At 34.7% G+C, this 15,100-nt stretch overlaps 1 pseudogene across 1 annotated transcript; it reads left to right on the forward strand.

The window, feature by feature from the left end:
* Window positions 1–610: 610 nt before the first annotated feature.
* LOC143673234 (olfactory receptor 13C9-like) lies at window positions 611–14,295 on the forward strand (annotated as a pseudogene). The gene is made up of 2 exons (XR_013170269.1): window positions 611–1,590; window positions 14,261–14,295. The product of XR_013170269.1 is annotated as an olfactory receptor 13C9-like (transcript).
* Window positions 14,296–15,100: the final 805 nt, after the last annotated feature.

The following is a 15,100-nucleotide window of genomic DNA, read 5'->3' on the forward strand; positions in this document are numbered from 1 at the left end:
TATACCTGGTTTGGGGGCAATCAGGTACTCAATAAACACAGATTGTGCTCATTTTTGACTATTTACCATACAGATTGAAACACTTTCAATTTATTAATATCCATCATGTTACTTTTAAATATTCTGAGTTGGGAGCCAGAATACCTTTTTAAGGTAAGTTTACAAGTCTCTAGTATACTATATTTTGTATTCCTTTATAGTGTATAGAAAAAAAAACTAAGCTAAGTATGTGGTAGATGCAGGCCTGAGTTTGAGCTCAGACTTTACATTTTAATTATGTGACTTTAGACTTAAATCTTCTTGGTTTAGGTTTCCTTGCCTTGAGATGACAATATTATGGTGTTAAATAAAAATATGAAAAACACAAATTTCATGGCCCAGATCAATACAATATTTTCTCCATCATTATTTTCTTCTTTATTGTATTATTTCTTTACTTCTTCCTTTTCTCTCTAGGAACCTTACTTTGTTCCTTTCCTTATTTTCTTTCTTTCTTTCTTCTTCTCATTGGGTTCATGTGATTTTACATTTGTGCATTGGCGTGCATGGACTTTCATAGGAAAGAAAAATATTATGTGTTCTTAAAAAATTCTCTGTTTTCCCACAGGTGAAGAGAATCAGTAAAATGGAATGGGAAAACCAAACTATTCTGATAGAATTCTTTCTGAAAGGGCTTTCCGGTTACCCAAGGCTTGAGCTACTCTTTTTTGTCCTGATCTTGATAATGTACGTGATCATCCTCCTGGGCAATGGCACTCTTATTTTAATCAGCATCCTGGACTCTCACCTCCACACCCCTATGTACTTCTTCCTGGGGAACCTCTCCTTCCTGGACATTTGCTACACCACCACCTCCATCCCCTCCACGTTGGTGAGCTTCCTCTCAAAAAGAAAGACCATTTCCTTCTCTGGCTGTGCAGTTCAGATGTTCCTTGGTTTGGCCATGGGGACAACAGAGTGTGTGCTCCTGGGCACGATGGCCTTTGACCGCTATGTGGCCATCTGCAACCCTCTGCGATATCCTGTCATCATGAGCAAGGATTCCTATGTGCCATGGCAGCTGGGTCCTGGCTTGCAGGGGTTGTCAACTCTGCAGTACAGACTGCATTAGTGGTACAATTGCCATTCTGCAGAACTAATGTCATCAATCATTTCTCCTGCGAAATTCTTGCTGTCATGAAGTTAGCTTGTGCTAACATCTCAGGCAATGAGTTCACTATGCTGGTAGCCACAACGTTGTTCGCACTGATGCCCCTTCTCTTGATTGTAGTCTCTTATACATTAATCATTTCCAGCATCCTCAAGATCCGCTCCTCTGAGGGGAGAAAGAAAGCCTTCTCTACCTGCTCAGCCCACCTGGCTGTGGTGATTATATTCTATGGGACCATCCTCTTCATGTACGTGAAGCCCAAATCTAAAGAGTCACTTGATTCAGATGACCTGGGTGCTACTGATAAACTCATATCCATGTTCTATGGGGTGATGACACCCATGATGAATCCTTTAATCTACAGTCTCAGAAACAAGGATGTGAAGGAGGCAGTAAAGCACCTGCTGAACGAAAGTTTCCTTAGCAAGTGAACAGAAAAGGTATTGGATTGTTAACATGTTGACATAATTGAAACTTAAAAGTAACATCGAATTTTGGTTACTTTGCATTTTCTTTGCACTTTCATATGTAATATTAATTTTTATAATAACATATAGCATTTCATTAGTAATGCATGCTCACCATAGAGAATTTGCCAGACACAGGACATACATACAGGATGATGAGGAGAAAACAGGTCACTATCATTTCACCACTAGGAGAAGGACACTTTCTAATATTCTGAATGATATCTTTCATGTTCTGTGTCTTTTGCAGTATTGGAATTGGGCGTTATGTGCTTTTCCTATGTTCACTTTTTTTTAACATACCATCTTATAGGCAACATGCCACTAAATATTTCAAAAAATAAATAAAATCCCCCACTTTGAAAAAATAAAGATAAAACAATCAAACCGATGAAGAAAAATACTGCACCCAATTTTTCAAGTGCAGAATTTTGTGTGGTAGTTTCAAATTAATCTCCAAAGCATTTTAAACCATTGAATACTCTTTCTTGTCCAGCATTTCATTTTTCTGTGCAACCCTAGGGATGCTGAACATTTAGAACTTCTACAGGGTGAAAATGGGGTTTAGGGGTGGCATCTATGCAATCAGCCAGGGGATCCCTGTTTTGTCTCCTTTCTTTTTAAAATGTTTGTGGATACTTTGGATATATTAATGTCATTTCATCTTTTTGAGTAACTTTTTAATTCTAGTGACAAGAATAGTAAAGCACCCTGAACTATATTTAATTCCTTAGCAAGTGAATGGAAAAAGTATGGGAAGGTTAACATGTTGGACATTATTGAAACTTAAGAATAACACTGTAATAAATTTACATCTAATTTCAATCATTGTTATTCACAGATTAAATCTTGTGGCCAGGGAATGAGATCACTGACATATTATGCATAACATGCTCTGGTAGTCTATTAGTTTCCATAAAGCAGCTCATAAGATGTTTTGTTTTTCTAAGAATTCCAAGGAAGTGGCAAACCCCTGGAGTAAGGCCATCTTGGATACTCAGGCTCTAATTTTCTTTTCCTTGTAGGTTAAACTACTTCCACAAACTCTCTGGGATGACTATTTTAGGTCCAAGTCTTATATCAGACTTAATACGTTTGTAATAGAAAATTGACTTAAGCAAGTGAAAATTTTAATGCACACGTTTATCCTCGTAGGATAAGACCAGGATAGTTTTCCTCTCATAGGAATGTAGAATCAAAGGCTTAAGAAAAAGTAAATAATCTGTTTTGATGTATTCATGTGCTCACATTTGTCAGGCAAATACACTATCATTATAATACTGTTATGCTTTCTTTAGTACTTGAGCTCTAGAGTACTCATTCAGAAACTATTTTGAAAGCTTCTTATGGAAGATTATTTTGTTGTTGTTAACAATTTTTTCCCCTCAGGAACGTAATAACATCTTACCTGGTATACCAGATGTGTGTGTGTGTGTGTGTGTGTGTGTGTGTGTGTGTGTGAGAGAGAGAGAGAGAGAGAGAGAGAGAGAGAGAGAGAAAGAAGAGAGAGAGATTTTTCTGCTGGACTGCAAAATATACAAGGGTAGGGAACACTGTGTATCCCCCTCATCTCCATTCTCATGGAGGTGACAGGCAGGAAGGAGTATAGTTGAGGTCTCCTTCTCAGGAGGCATGCAGATATACGGGTTTGACGTGGAAGAGAAATCAGTAGGATATGAGTATGCTTATTTCCGAGTACAGGTGAGACACTACTCTTTGGGGAATTCCAGATACAAATATACTCACTGCCTTATCTATCTTCAACTTTGTTTATATATTATATAACTTTGTTTATATATTTATAAATATAAATATACTCACTGTCTTATCTATCTTCAACTTCTCCTTGGTTACTGACTTGACTTATAAACATGCTCCTTTATTTCTTATTTTAAAATAATAAAAACAAAATGAAATCAACCAAAATACAACCTTTATAATTCTGTCTAGCTACTACTCATTTTCCTACTGTTTTTAATCTAGCTACTTGAAATCAGACTAACACTAACTGTCCTCTTCTTCGTCTCTCTTTAATTCCTCAATTTACTACAATCTGGTCATGGACACTAGCCTTCTTAAGATTTACATAGGCCATTTTAATGCCTAATTTTTGATTCTTATCTTTTCTTTGGATCACAACTTCCTTTAATTTCTTTCTTTATATATTTATATGTATTTATATAAATTTTAAAGTAAAATTTGCTCATTGTAAAATATTCAAATGCTGTGAAATATGCAAAGTAGAAATTCAAATACGGATATGGTTTCATATGCATTTATATAGATAATTTATACACAAATCACACATATTTATATATGAAAAGTAATATTTGGGGAATATATGTAAATATATTTTCACAGTGTACATATATTTAATTCATATTTAAAAACTGCATATTCAACATGCAGTTTCCTGCAGCTGGCTTTTTCACTCGAAATATTCTCTTTGCAAGATACCTAAATGGTTGTTGTTAAGGGCTGATTATTATTCTATTGTGGGCATGGATACAACAGAATTTATATAACTAATCCTTTTGTGGACATTTGGGGTGTTTCTAGGTTTTTGGTATTACTGTGTTAGTCAGGGTTCTCTAGAGAAACAGAACCAACAGGAAAGATGTGTAAATATGAGATTTATAAAGGTGTCTCAGGCAACCATGGGAATGGAAGAGCCCAAAATCTACAGGGCAGGCTGTGAAGCTGGTGGCTCTGATGAAGGGTCTGGACGAACTCCGCAGGAGAGGCGCTGGCTGAAGAAGTAGTGAAAAAGTCTTTCTTCTTCCTTAAAAGCCTTCAACTGATTGAACTATCTCATTGTGTGAGACATGCCTTAGTTGATCACAGTTGTAATCTGCCACAAATGAAATCAACTGATAGATGATTTTTCACAACAGCCTTCTGGTTTATCAACCAGCCATGAAATATCCCTGTAGCAATCAATGGTCAGGCCGGTACTTGCTTGGCCAGACAACTGGGCCTCATCACTTGGCCAAGTTGACACAAGGACCTCACCATTACACACACAAAAATGCTTTTATATTCACCAGGAAACGATTTAATTTTGCAAACTGACTTTATTATTGGCTATCATTGAATTCTTTATTTTTTCCACAAATTGATAGACTTTTATAGAAAGAATATTATGATCTGAAAATAAATTGAATATTTCTTTTCCAATGTTCATACTTATTCTTTGTCATGTTATTTTCAATATAAGGCAGTTAAATAATAATGGTTATAATTAACACCTTTCCCTTCTATTGACTAAAATAAATATCATCCTGTCACTTAACAATAAAACATGATGATAGCTATTAGTTTATATTAAATATGTTTATATAATGCTAAGTATGATTTCCAGAAAGGGATAAAGAATTTTTTCAAAACTTCTCAGTATCTATGGATTATGTGCTCTGTCGTCCTCAATGTATCATTACTGAATTTATAAGTACATTTTGGAGTTGATATTTCTTGGTTATGATTAAGCAATCCTGTAAGAGTCAATACTTTAAGGTCTTTATGAATTCTGCCAAATTTTTATTTAGAATTTTTGGATCCATACTTAAAAGTATAATTATACTTTCAATCATGGCTCAAAAACTAGGCAGAAGCCTAAAAAAGGTATAAGAGACTTGATAAACACTATAAACTGACTAGACCTATTAGATATCTATAGAACAGTCAACCAAACAACAACAGAATACATATTTTTCTCAAATGCACCAGAATATTCTCCAGGATACATTAAATGATATGGGATGAAACATGTCAATAAATCTGAAAGGATTGAAATCATGCAATGTATATTCTCTGACTACAGTGCAATTACATTAAAACTCAATAACAGAACAAAAATTACTAAGTTCACAAATATATGGAAATTAAAACACATGCACCTAAATAACTAATAGATCGAGGGAAAAACAATCACAATGAAAATTAGAAAATACTTTGAGATTAATAAAATTGATGCACAACATGTTAAAACTTATGAGATGCAGGTAAAGTAATGAATGCTTAAAGGAAATTGATAGATCTAAACATCTATATTAAAAAGGAAAAAGATATCAAATTAATAATCTAAACTACCATCTTAAAAAGTAGAAAAATCTACACCAAAACAAGCAAGCAAGCATAAATAATAATGATTGAATCTAGACTAACAAGGAGAAGAATAGTAAGCTCTAATTACTAAAATCAGGAATGAAAGAGGATATATCTTAATAGGTATAACAGATATATAAAAGAATTATAAGGTAATATTAGGAACAATGGTATGACAACAAATTAGATCACTTAGATGAAATGGAATATTCGTAGAAAACACATAACTTTGAAACTTGCCGAAGAGGAAACAAAATCCAAGTAGGATTATAACAAGTAAAGGGATTGGATTAGTAAATTAGAAGCTTTACACACAGAAAATACCCAAGCTCAGATCCTTCATTGATAAATCTACTAAACATTTAAGAAAGAACTAATACCACTCCCTTAAAACTTCTTCCGAAAGTAAAGAAAGGAAAGAGCTTCTAAACTTAGTTCACTTTGTGAGACCAGTATTATCTTGATATCAAAACCAGAAAAGGCTTGGAATTTAAAATGGTGCAGCTACTGTGGACTACTTTGGCAATTTCCCAAGAGGTTAAATATAGAATTAACACATGACCCAGCAATTCCACTCCTACATACACACCACAAAGAAATTGAAAACCATGTCCAACTATGAACAACTTTACGCTAATAAATACAACAATGTAGATGAAATGGGCAAGTTCCTAGAAAGGCATGAACAACCTACTTTGACTCAAGAAGAAATAGATGACCTCAACAAACCAATTACAAGTAAAGAAATTGAATCAGTCATTCAAAAGCTTCCCAAAAAGAAAAGTCCAGGACCAGACGGCTTCACATGTGAATTCTACCAAACATTCCAGAAAGAATTAGTACCAACTCTGCTCAAACTCTTCAAAAAAATGAAGTGGAGGGAAAGCTACCTAATTCATTCTATGGAGCCAACATCACCCACATACCAAAACCAGGCAAAGATATTACAAAAAAAGAAAACTACAGACCAATCTCTCTAATGAATATAGATGCAAAAAATCCTCAACAAAATTCTAGCAAATCGAATCCAGCAACACATTAAAAGAATTATACATCATGACCAAGTAGGATTCATCCCAGGTATGCAAGGATGTTCAACATGAGAAAATCAATTAATGTAATACACCATATCAACAAATCAAAGCAGAAAAATCACATGATCATCTCAATTGATGCAGAGAAGTTATTTGACAAGATTCAACATCCTTTCCTGTTGAAAACACTTCAAAGGATAGGAATACAAGGGAACTTCCTTAAAATGATAGAGGGAATATATGAAAAACCCACAGCTAATATCATCCTCAATGGGGAAAAATTGAAAACTTTCCCCCTAAGATCAGGAACAAGACAAGGATGTTCATTAGCACCACTATTGTTCAAGAGAGTGTTGGAGGTTCTAGCCAGAGCAATTAGACAAGAAAAAGAGATACAAGGCATCAAAATTGGAAAGGAAGAAGTAAAACTATCACTGTTTGCAGACGATATGATACTATACGTTGAAAACCCGGAAAAATCCACTACAAAACTACTAGAGCTTTTAAATGTGTACAGCAAAGTAACAGGTTACAAGATCAACATTCAAAAATCTGTAGCGTTTCTATACACTAGCAATGAACAAGCTGAGGGGGAAATCAAGAAATGAATTCCATTTACAATTGCAACTAAAAGAATAAAGTACCTAGGAATAAATTTAACTAAAGAGACAAAAGACCTATACAAAGAAAACTACAAAAAACTGTTAAAAGAAATCACAGAAGACCTAAATAGATGGAAGGGCATACCGTGTTCATGGATTGGAAGACTAAATATAGTTAAGATGTCAATCCTACCTAAATTGATTTACAGATTCAATGCAATACCAATCAAAATCCCAACAACTTATTTTTCGGAAATAGAAAAACCAATAAGCAAATTTATCTGGAAGGGCAGGGTGCCCCGAATTGCTAAAAGTATCTTGAAGAAAATAAACAAAGCCGGGGGTCTCAAGCTGCCGGACTTTAAGGCATATTATGAAGCCACAGTGGTCAAAACAGCATGGTATTGGCATAAAGATAGACATATCGACCAATGGAATCGAATAGAGTGCTCAGATATAGACCCTCTCATCTATGGACATTTGATTTTTGATAAGGCAGTCAAGCCAATTCACCTGGACAGAACAGTCTCTTCAATAAATGGTGCCTAGAGAACTGGATATCCATATGCAAAAGAATGAAAGAGGACCCGTATCTCACACCCTATACAAAAGTTAACTCAAAATGGATCAAAGATCTAAACATTAGGTCTAAGACCATAAAACAGTTAGAGGAAAATGTAGGGGATATCTTATGAAACTTACAATTGGAGGCGGTTTTATGGACCTTAAACCTAAAGCAAGAGCACTGAAGAAAGAAAGAAAGAAATGGGAGCTCCTCAAAATTAAACACTTTTGTGCATCAAAGAACTTCATCAAGAAAGTAGAAAGACAGCCTACACAATGGGAGACAATATTTGGAAACGACATATCAGATAAAGGTCTAGTATTCCAGAATTTATAAAGAGATTGTTCAACTCAACAACAAAAAACAGCCAACCCAATTACAAAATGGGAAAAAGACTTGAACAGACACCTCTCAGAAGAGGAAATACAAATGGCCAAAAGGCACATGAAGAGATGCTCAATGTCCCTGGCCATTAGAGAAATGCAAATCAAAACCACAATGAGATATCATCTCACACCCACCAGAATGGCCATTATCAACAAAACAGAAAATGACAAGTGCTGGAGAGGATGTGGAGAAAGAGGCACATTTATCCACTGTTGGTGGGAATGTCAAATGGTGCAACCACTGTGGAAGGCAGTTTGGTGGTTCCTCAAAAAACTGAATATAGAATTGCCATACGACCCAGCAATACCATTGCTAGATATCTACTGAAAGGACGTAAGGGCAAAGACACAAACGGACATTTGCACACCAATGTTTATAGCAGCATTATTTACAATTGCAAAGAGATGGAAACAGCCAAAATGTCCATCAACAGAAGAATGGCTAAACAAACTGTGGTATACACATACGATGGAATATTATGCAGCTTTAAGACAGAATAAACTTATGAAGCATGTAATAACATGGATGGAACTAGAGAACATTATGCTGAGTGAGACTAGCCAAAAACTAAAGGACAAATATTGTATGGTCCCACTGATGTGAACTGACATTAGAGAATAAACTTGGAATATGTCATTGGTAAGAGAGTCCATCAGGAGTTAGAAATAGGGTAAGATAATGGGTAATTGGAGCTGAAGGGATACAGACTGTGCAACAGGACTAGATGCAAAAACTCAAAATGGACAGCACAATACTACCTAATTGTAATGTAATTATGTTAAAACACTGAATGAAGCTGCATCTGAGCTATAGTTTTTTTTTGTTTGTTTTTTATATATATTTTTTGTATATTTTATTTTTATTTTTTCTCTATATTATCATTTTATTTCTTTTTCTGTTGTCTTGCTATTTCTTTTCTAAATCGATGCAAATGTACTAAGAAATGATGATCATACATCTATGTGATGATATTAAGAATCACTGATTGCATATGTAGAATGGAATGATTTCTAAATGTTGTGTTAGTTAATTTTTTTTAATTAATAAAAAAAAAAGAAATTTCACACCCATAGGGTGGCAACTAAAGAAAAAAAAAGCTATGCACATTACTTATAATACTTTAGTTCTCCATCTTAATGCCTATTTTCCGCACCTCCTAGGACACCCCCACCCACTTTGAATCCCACTATCTTAGGGTTCAAAGGAGAGGAAGAATTGTAATAACTCCAGATGAATTCCTTTAGACTTTGGCTTTGCTTGTTTGTTTTTTGTTAAAAAAAAAAAAAATGTCCAGCCTTAAGGAGACTCAGTGGAAGCTGTGGGGGAGATTGGCAACTGATTTTAGCTTGAGTCATTATATTGTTTTATATTAATAAGAGATGCTTCCTGAATTGTGGTTATCACTAGGTTGTTCAACTACAATTTTTTTTCTCTTTCTTCTTTACACTTTTACATATTGCCCGATGATTTCTATTCTTACCTTGCCTTGTCTTCCTTTCCTTTCCCTTCTTTTTCTTCCATCTTTTGCCACGTCCTCTTTTTTCCTCCCCAGTTTGACACGGTTCCCTGGAAGGAAGGGCGGTGGCAAGGCCTTCAACGCCCCAAAAGAGGACGAGGCATAAAATGGTGTAATAGAAAAAAACTGGGATTAATGACACTAATTGTGTGTTTCTTGTTGCTGGTTGTGCTCCAAGCATTATATCAAAACGAATCAGAAAGCAAAAGAATTGGAAAAAAATGATACAAATTGTACAAATTGCAAAACCTTGTTAATGACTGTTGGAAAAAATTAAGTTGGGACGCCCCCATTAAGCAAGTCATGCTGCAGATACAGCAGGCAAAAGTGCTTTAGAACAAGTCACAGAAAAGTACCCCATAGAAAGTAAACACTTTACAATTAAAAAACCCTGCATTGAGCCACCTGAAATTTACTCCCCACCACGGCACCGTCCATTGCTATAAAACAAAAAAAATCTAAGCAAACAATGTAACCTCTTAATCAAAACAAGCTAACCTTTAACCAGATTAAAATAGGTCTTGACATATTGCCTCACCTGTAGAATAATAGGAAAAGAAAGTCTAAACTCAGAAAACTGCAAACACAATGTCTGTGGTTTAAGCCAATATCTTGCTGCTATAAAATTTGTGTAAGTGTTCCTAAGAAAATCAAAACGTGTACTTTCGCTTTGCTTCCCTGAACCTGTAACTTTACCTAAAACGTAAGCCATGACACAACCATGATTCTGTGATACCTGTTTCCTTGCCAAAAATAAGGGTATAAAATCAGTTAAGCAAAAATAAATCCTAAGCAACTCTCTCAGAAAAAATTCTCTAAGCTGTCTCTGTGTTCTTCTCGCGCCGACGACCCTCCACACCTTCAAGCCCGTTCCCTCTGCTGCGGCTGGACCGTGGCAATCTTTCCCTCCCTTCCTTCCTTTCTCCCCCCTTTCTTCCTCCTTCTTTCCCTCCCTTCCTCTCTCTCTCCCTCCTCCCTTCTTTCCTCCTTCAATTCTTCTTTCTCAACAGTGAATATGCATCACTTTAGAATCAGTGAAAATAAACATGTTTATTCAAGAAGTAAACTTATACTATAATCTAAACTAATGGTTATGAATTAAAAATTTATTCATATTGTAAAATAAAGTATCAATTATTTTAAAATGTGTGTGTATGTATGTGTGCATACTCAAGTAACAGAAAGAGAGAGAGAGAGAGAATTCAGCTGGGGAAACTGAAGACAGTACATGAACCTCCTTCTGACTTTGTATAGAGTAATAGGCAGTCCCCAGTAATTAGCCCTTTAGGGATTGTTACTGAAGTTTTACAAGTTATATGCATATGCATGTGTGTGGTATTATCTCTGAAACAATTTAAATTGTGCATGAGGTTTAGAGAGGTCCTTAAGAGCGGAGTATTTAAACTGGGTCCTAAAGTCTGAAACAAATTCTTTAAGTATTTGTTGGTCTCCACAATGAGATATTGTTCAGTATGGACTTCAAGGGCAAATTTAATTTGTTTTATTCCTGAAATTTATTGGTAAATATTAATTGTATTCCTATTTCTGAACTTAAGGATCTAAAGACACCTTATCTGAACTAGGGGAATTTAATGACAATTTATCCAGTAATCACACTGGTACAAACCATTTTATACAATGTCACCAGTCAATGAATTTTGTGGTGGTGAACTGAGTATTCACTTGTGGCTGCCTCTTTGTGAATCAGCTACAAATAGGAACAACAAATACTGACTGCAGGTAGAAAAACAAGGCAAAATATCTGCAGTTGCTGTAACTTAGAAAGGGAAGCAACCTTTGGTTGGAGGTAAGTAAACTGCAAAAAAATATAAACAAACCAATTTATCAGCTATAAGCAAGAATTGTACTGATGGGCTAAAGTGGTTAAATTTGAAAATGGGATTTTTTTTTTCCTCTGGGGAGAGACCTCGAATGTTGAAAATGGAATTTAAAAGACTATTCACTGAGGTATAGCGGCAAAAAGAGAGCTATGGGATCAAAAGAGCAGTTCCACATCAGAGTAATTGTGCAATGAACTGAAGAGAATCTGCCCATCCAGAATAAATTAGTTTTTGTCAGTCTGTAGCTTTTTAGTAGATTCAAAATACTTGGGCACCTAATTGTGGCTCATGCATAGTTGACGAAGACTGTGTATTCTTTAGTATGAAATTTATAACGCATCTGTGACTGCTGATTCCCTAGCACAATTCAGTTCCATTGAATTTGGTTTAGCAAAATTTAGGGTAAGTGTCAACAGTGGTAGCTACTGTGCTAATATTCAGGAGTCCAAAGAATTGGTGACCATGAATAAATGTGCTAAGATTTGTATGAGTAAGATGAAAATAATATCATTTATAAAACACTTGGTGATCAGATTATGCTTTAAGCTACTTGTACCTGACTTTGTGGAAGGGTAAAATGATTGAATTTAGAGATGTAAATGAGCTTCAGACTCTGAGGAAAGTGCCAAACACAAAGATGCAGAGGCATGAAAAAAAGCCATCAAAAATGCGAATTGAATTACAAGACTTATCTCACTTAATCCAACAAATACAAGGAAAATAGTACCATCTTACCTTCAATCTATAGTGAGAAGGGAAAGGGATCATCAGAAACATGCTCCAGTACCTAGTTCATCACTGGCAGAGATGGCATTTGAACCAAGCCTGCATTGTGGGCTTTTGTTCTTTCCAGTATTATGCAATGTGCTTTACAGAATATTGTATAGTATGAAGAGTACCTCATGAGATAATGGTTTTTGCAGAGAGCTGACGTTTACAGGTACATGTGTAATATCCATTGTTCAAGACCTCCACATATAAAATGCCTAATAGTCTCAAATGGTTTACACTATAATCCAGAAATTCTGGAAAACCCTAAAATTGTGATTTGTATGAAAAAGTTACAGAGAGTTGAGAGTTCGGCTGTGAGAAATTAGAATGGGGCAATCAGGTTTGGTTTAGGATGATGCTGATGAGACTAGTTATGTGAAATTGAGATGAAACTGGGGTTCAGAGTAAAGCATCTTATAAAATTAAGTGGAGAAGAATTCTGAAGAGTAAAGGGCATCGACTGGACCTAAGATGAAAAAGAATGATAGCTACCATTTTTGAGTGATAATTTGTCCCATGAATTGTACTATCTTATAAAAAATTAACATAGTTATTGGAGAGGAAATCACATGGGGCTGAAAGGTAGACCCTACATCAGGTCAGAGAATAACTTAGAATGAGGCAGAGGACATGGAGTGGATATGAGCTTTTAAGTCCTAATAAGTGTGTTAATCTTCTGAAAAGTGCCTTGAGTACTAAGAATGTGTCTATATCTAAATCATCTATTAGTACTTAGCAATTCCCATTTAGTGTGTTATGTGTGAGTGAGTTAGGATATTTTAGTTATATGTGGTTGTATTCTATGGCCATCATATTTTTGATATTGGGTACTATAGGAAAAGTCAAACAAGAAGGCTATGAATCTCAAGAGGCAAGAACAATTTATGTTATGTGCTATTTATTTTCTGAGTACGTAATCCATTCACAAGAATGAACATTTTAAAAAAGGTTCTAAATGATGTACAATATAGAGCCTCCCTCCCCACCTGTTTATAAATAGTGAATAAGCTATTTCCCTCAGTGGAGGTTAAATTGTTCTTGAGAAATTCCTGTGTGATTGAAGATGATTGTATTGTGTGATATAGGTATATATTTATATATAAAACCTATATATAGACTTATTTATATAACATATTAACAAATATCTATATAACATGTTATATCTATATAATACTTAGTATTATTTACTTAGCATATGTTCCTAGATGTGGAATTTATAGATCAAAAGTCATGCACATTTATATCTGCAGTATAAAAGAAAGATTTTGATGATCTATAGAATTCAGATAATGCATTATACATATTCCCCGTCTAAGGATAATACTGCAATTTCATTCCAACAAAACAAAATAAACCAAAATACAGTCCTTAAAAAAGTGAAAGGGGGTGCACGGGTGGTTCAATGCAGAATTCTCACCTTTCATGTGGGAGACCCTTGTTTGATTCCTGGACCTTCCCCTCACCCCCCCCCCCCCAAAAAAGGTGAAAGGGAACAGAAGAGGAGAAGTACTAATGACAATCAATGAATAGATATACAGAATTAAAATATTAATAAATAAAGACTTACTATGCAATTTGAATAATATAAGGGCTGAAGAAGAACTTTCAAAAAGACTATTTAAAGAGAACTCTAAACACTTCTAAATGATCTAAGTAAAATCCAATAATCTGGAGGTGGGATAGAGATGAGAGAGTAGAAATGTATAATGCTGCCCTTTTCTTTGGGTGTTTGAGGAATAATAGGGGTTATAGAGCATCCTAGTAGAGAAAGTAGTTTATCTTTAGGAGTAAACTTGTTTGGTCCTTTGTGTATTATGACACAGTCGGAAAAGAGAAGGTAACCGTTTGTGGAATGAAGAAATGAATAGAGTGTTCATGCTAATGAGGACAAAGAATAGTGAATGACAACTTGATCATCCACCAAACATAAGGATGGAAAAAAATGGATGTAACAATGTAAGGTAAGTATTAAACATGAAAGTATGATGAAGGAATATAATTAGATTAAATGTGAGTGGACTGAATACCCCCCTAAAAAGCAGAGACTGTAAAGTAGAGATTAAAAACTCAATTCCAGTTATATGTTGTCTATAAGTAGTATATTTTAGCAAAATAAAAATGAAAATAAATAAATGGATATGTGAAGAGATAAAAAGAAAAGGCAAACTAAAAGAAAGCTGGGGTTGAGAAATATTGTATTATAAAAATGGAATTCTAAAGGTTAAAAGTACCAAATAAGATAAAGATAAATGAAACAATGATAAAGGCCACAGTTTTACAAAGATGATTTTATCAGCCATAAATTAGTATACACTAAACAACATAGAAGCTAAATACATAAAACAAAACAGCCTTAGAAATATAAGGAATTTGATTCCAATATTATGTAAAACAGATTAAAACTGGAAGACCCAACATAAATAATTATTCAGAGAGTTGAATAATTCATGCAATGGACCTGATACTGTTTATACGCATGTATGTGGCATGTATATAAAACCACACGTATTTATTTAAAAACATATTCCTCCCAAAGAAAATTCACATTTTTTTGCTGCCATTTAGAAAATGGACCACTATTTGGTCACCATAAAGCTCAAAGCTATAGAGAATTATAGGTCACATTTTCTTATCATAATAAAATAGAATTGGAAATAAAGAAT

The sequence above is a fragment of the Tamandua tetradactyla genome, unplaced genomic scaffold (genome assembly GCF_023851605.1).
Source record: "Tamandua tetradactyla isolate mTamTet1 unplaced genomic scaffold, mTamTet1.pri scaffold_222_ctg1, whole genome shotgun sequence".
In the NCBI taxonomy this organism is placed as follows: domain Eukaryota; kingdom Metazoa; phylum Chordata; class Mammalia; order Pilosa; family Myrmecophagidae; genus Tamandua; species Tamandua tetradactyla.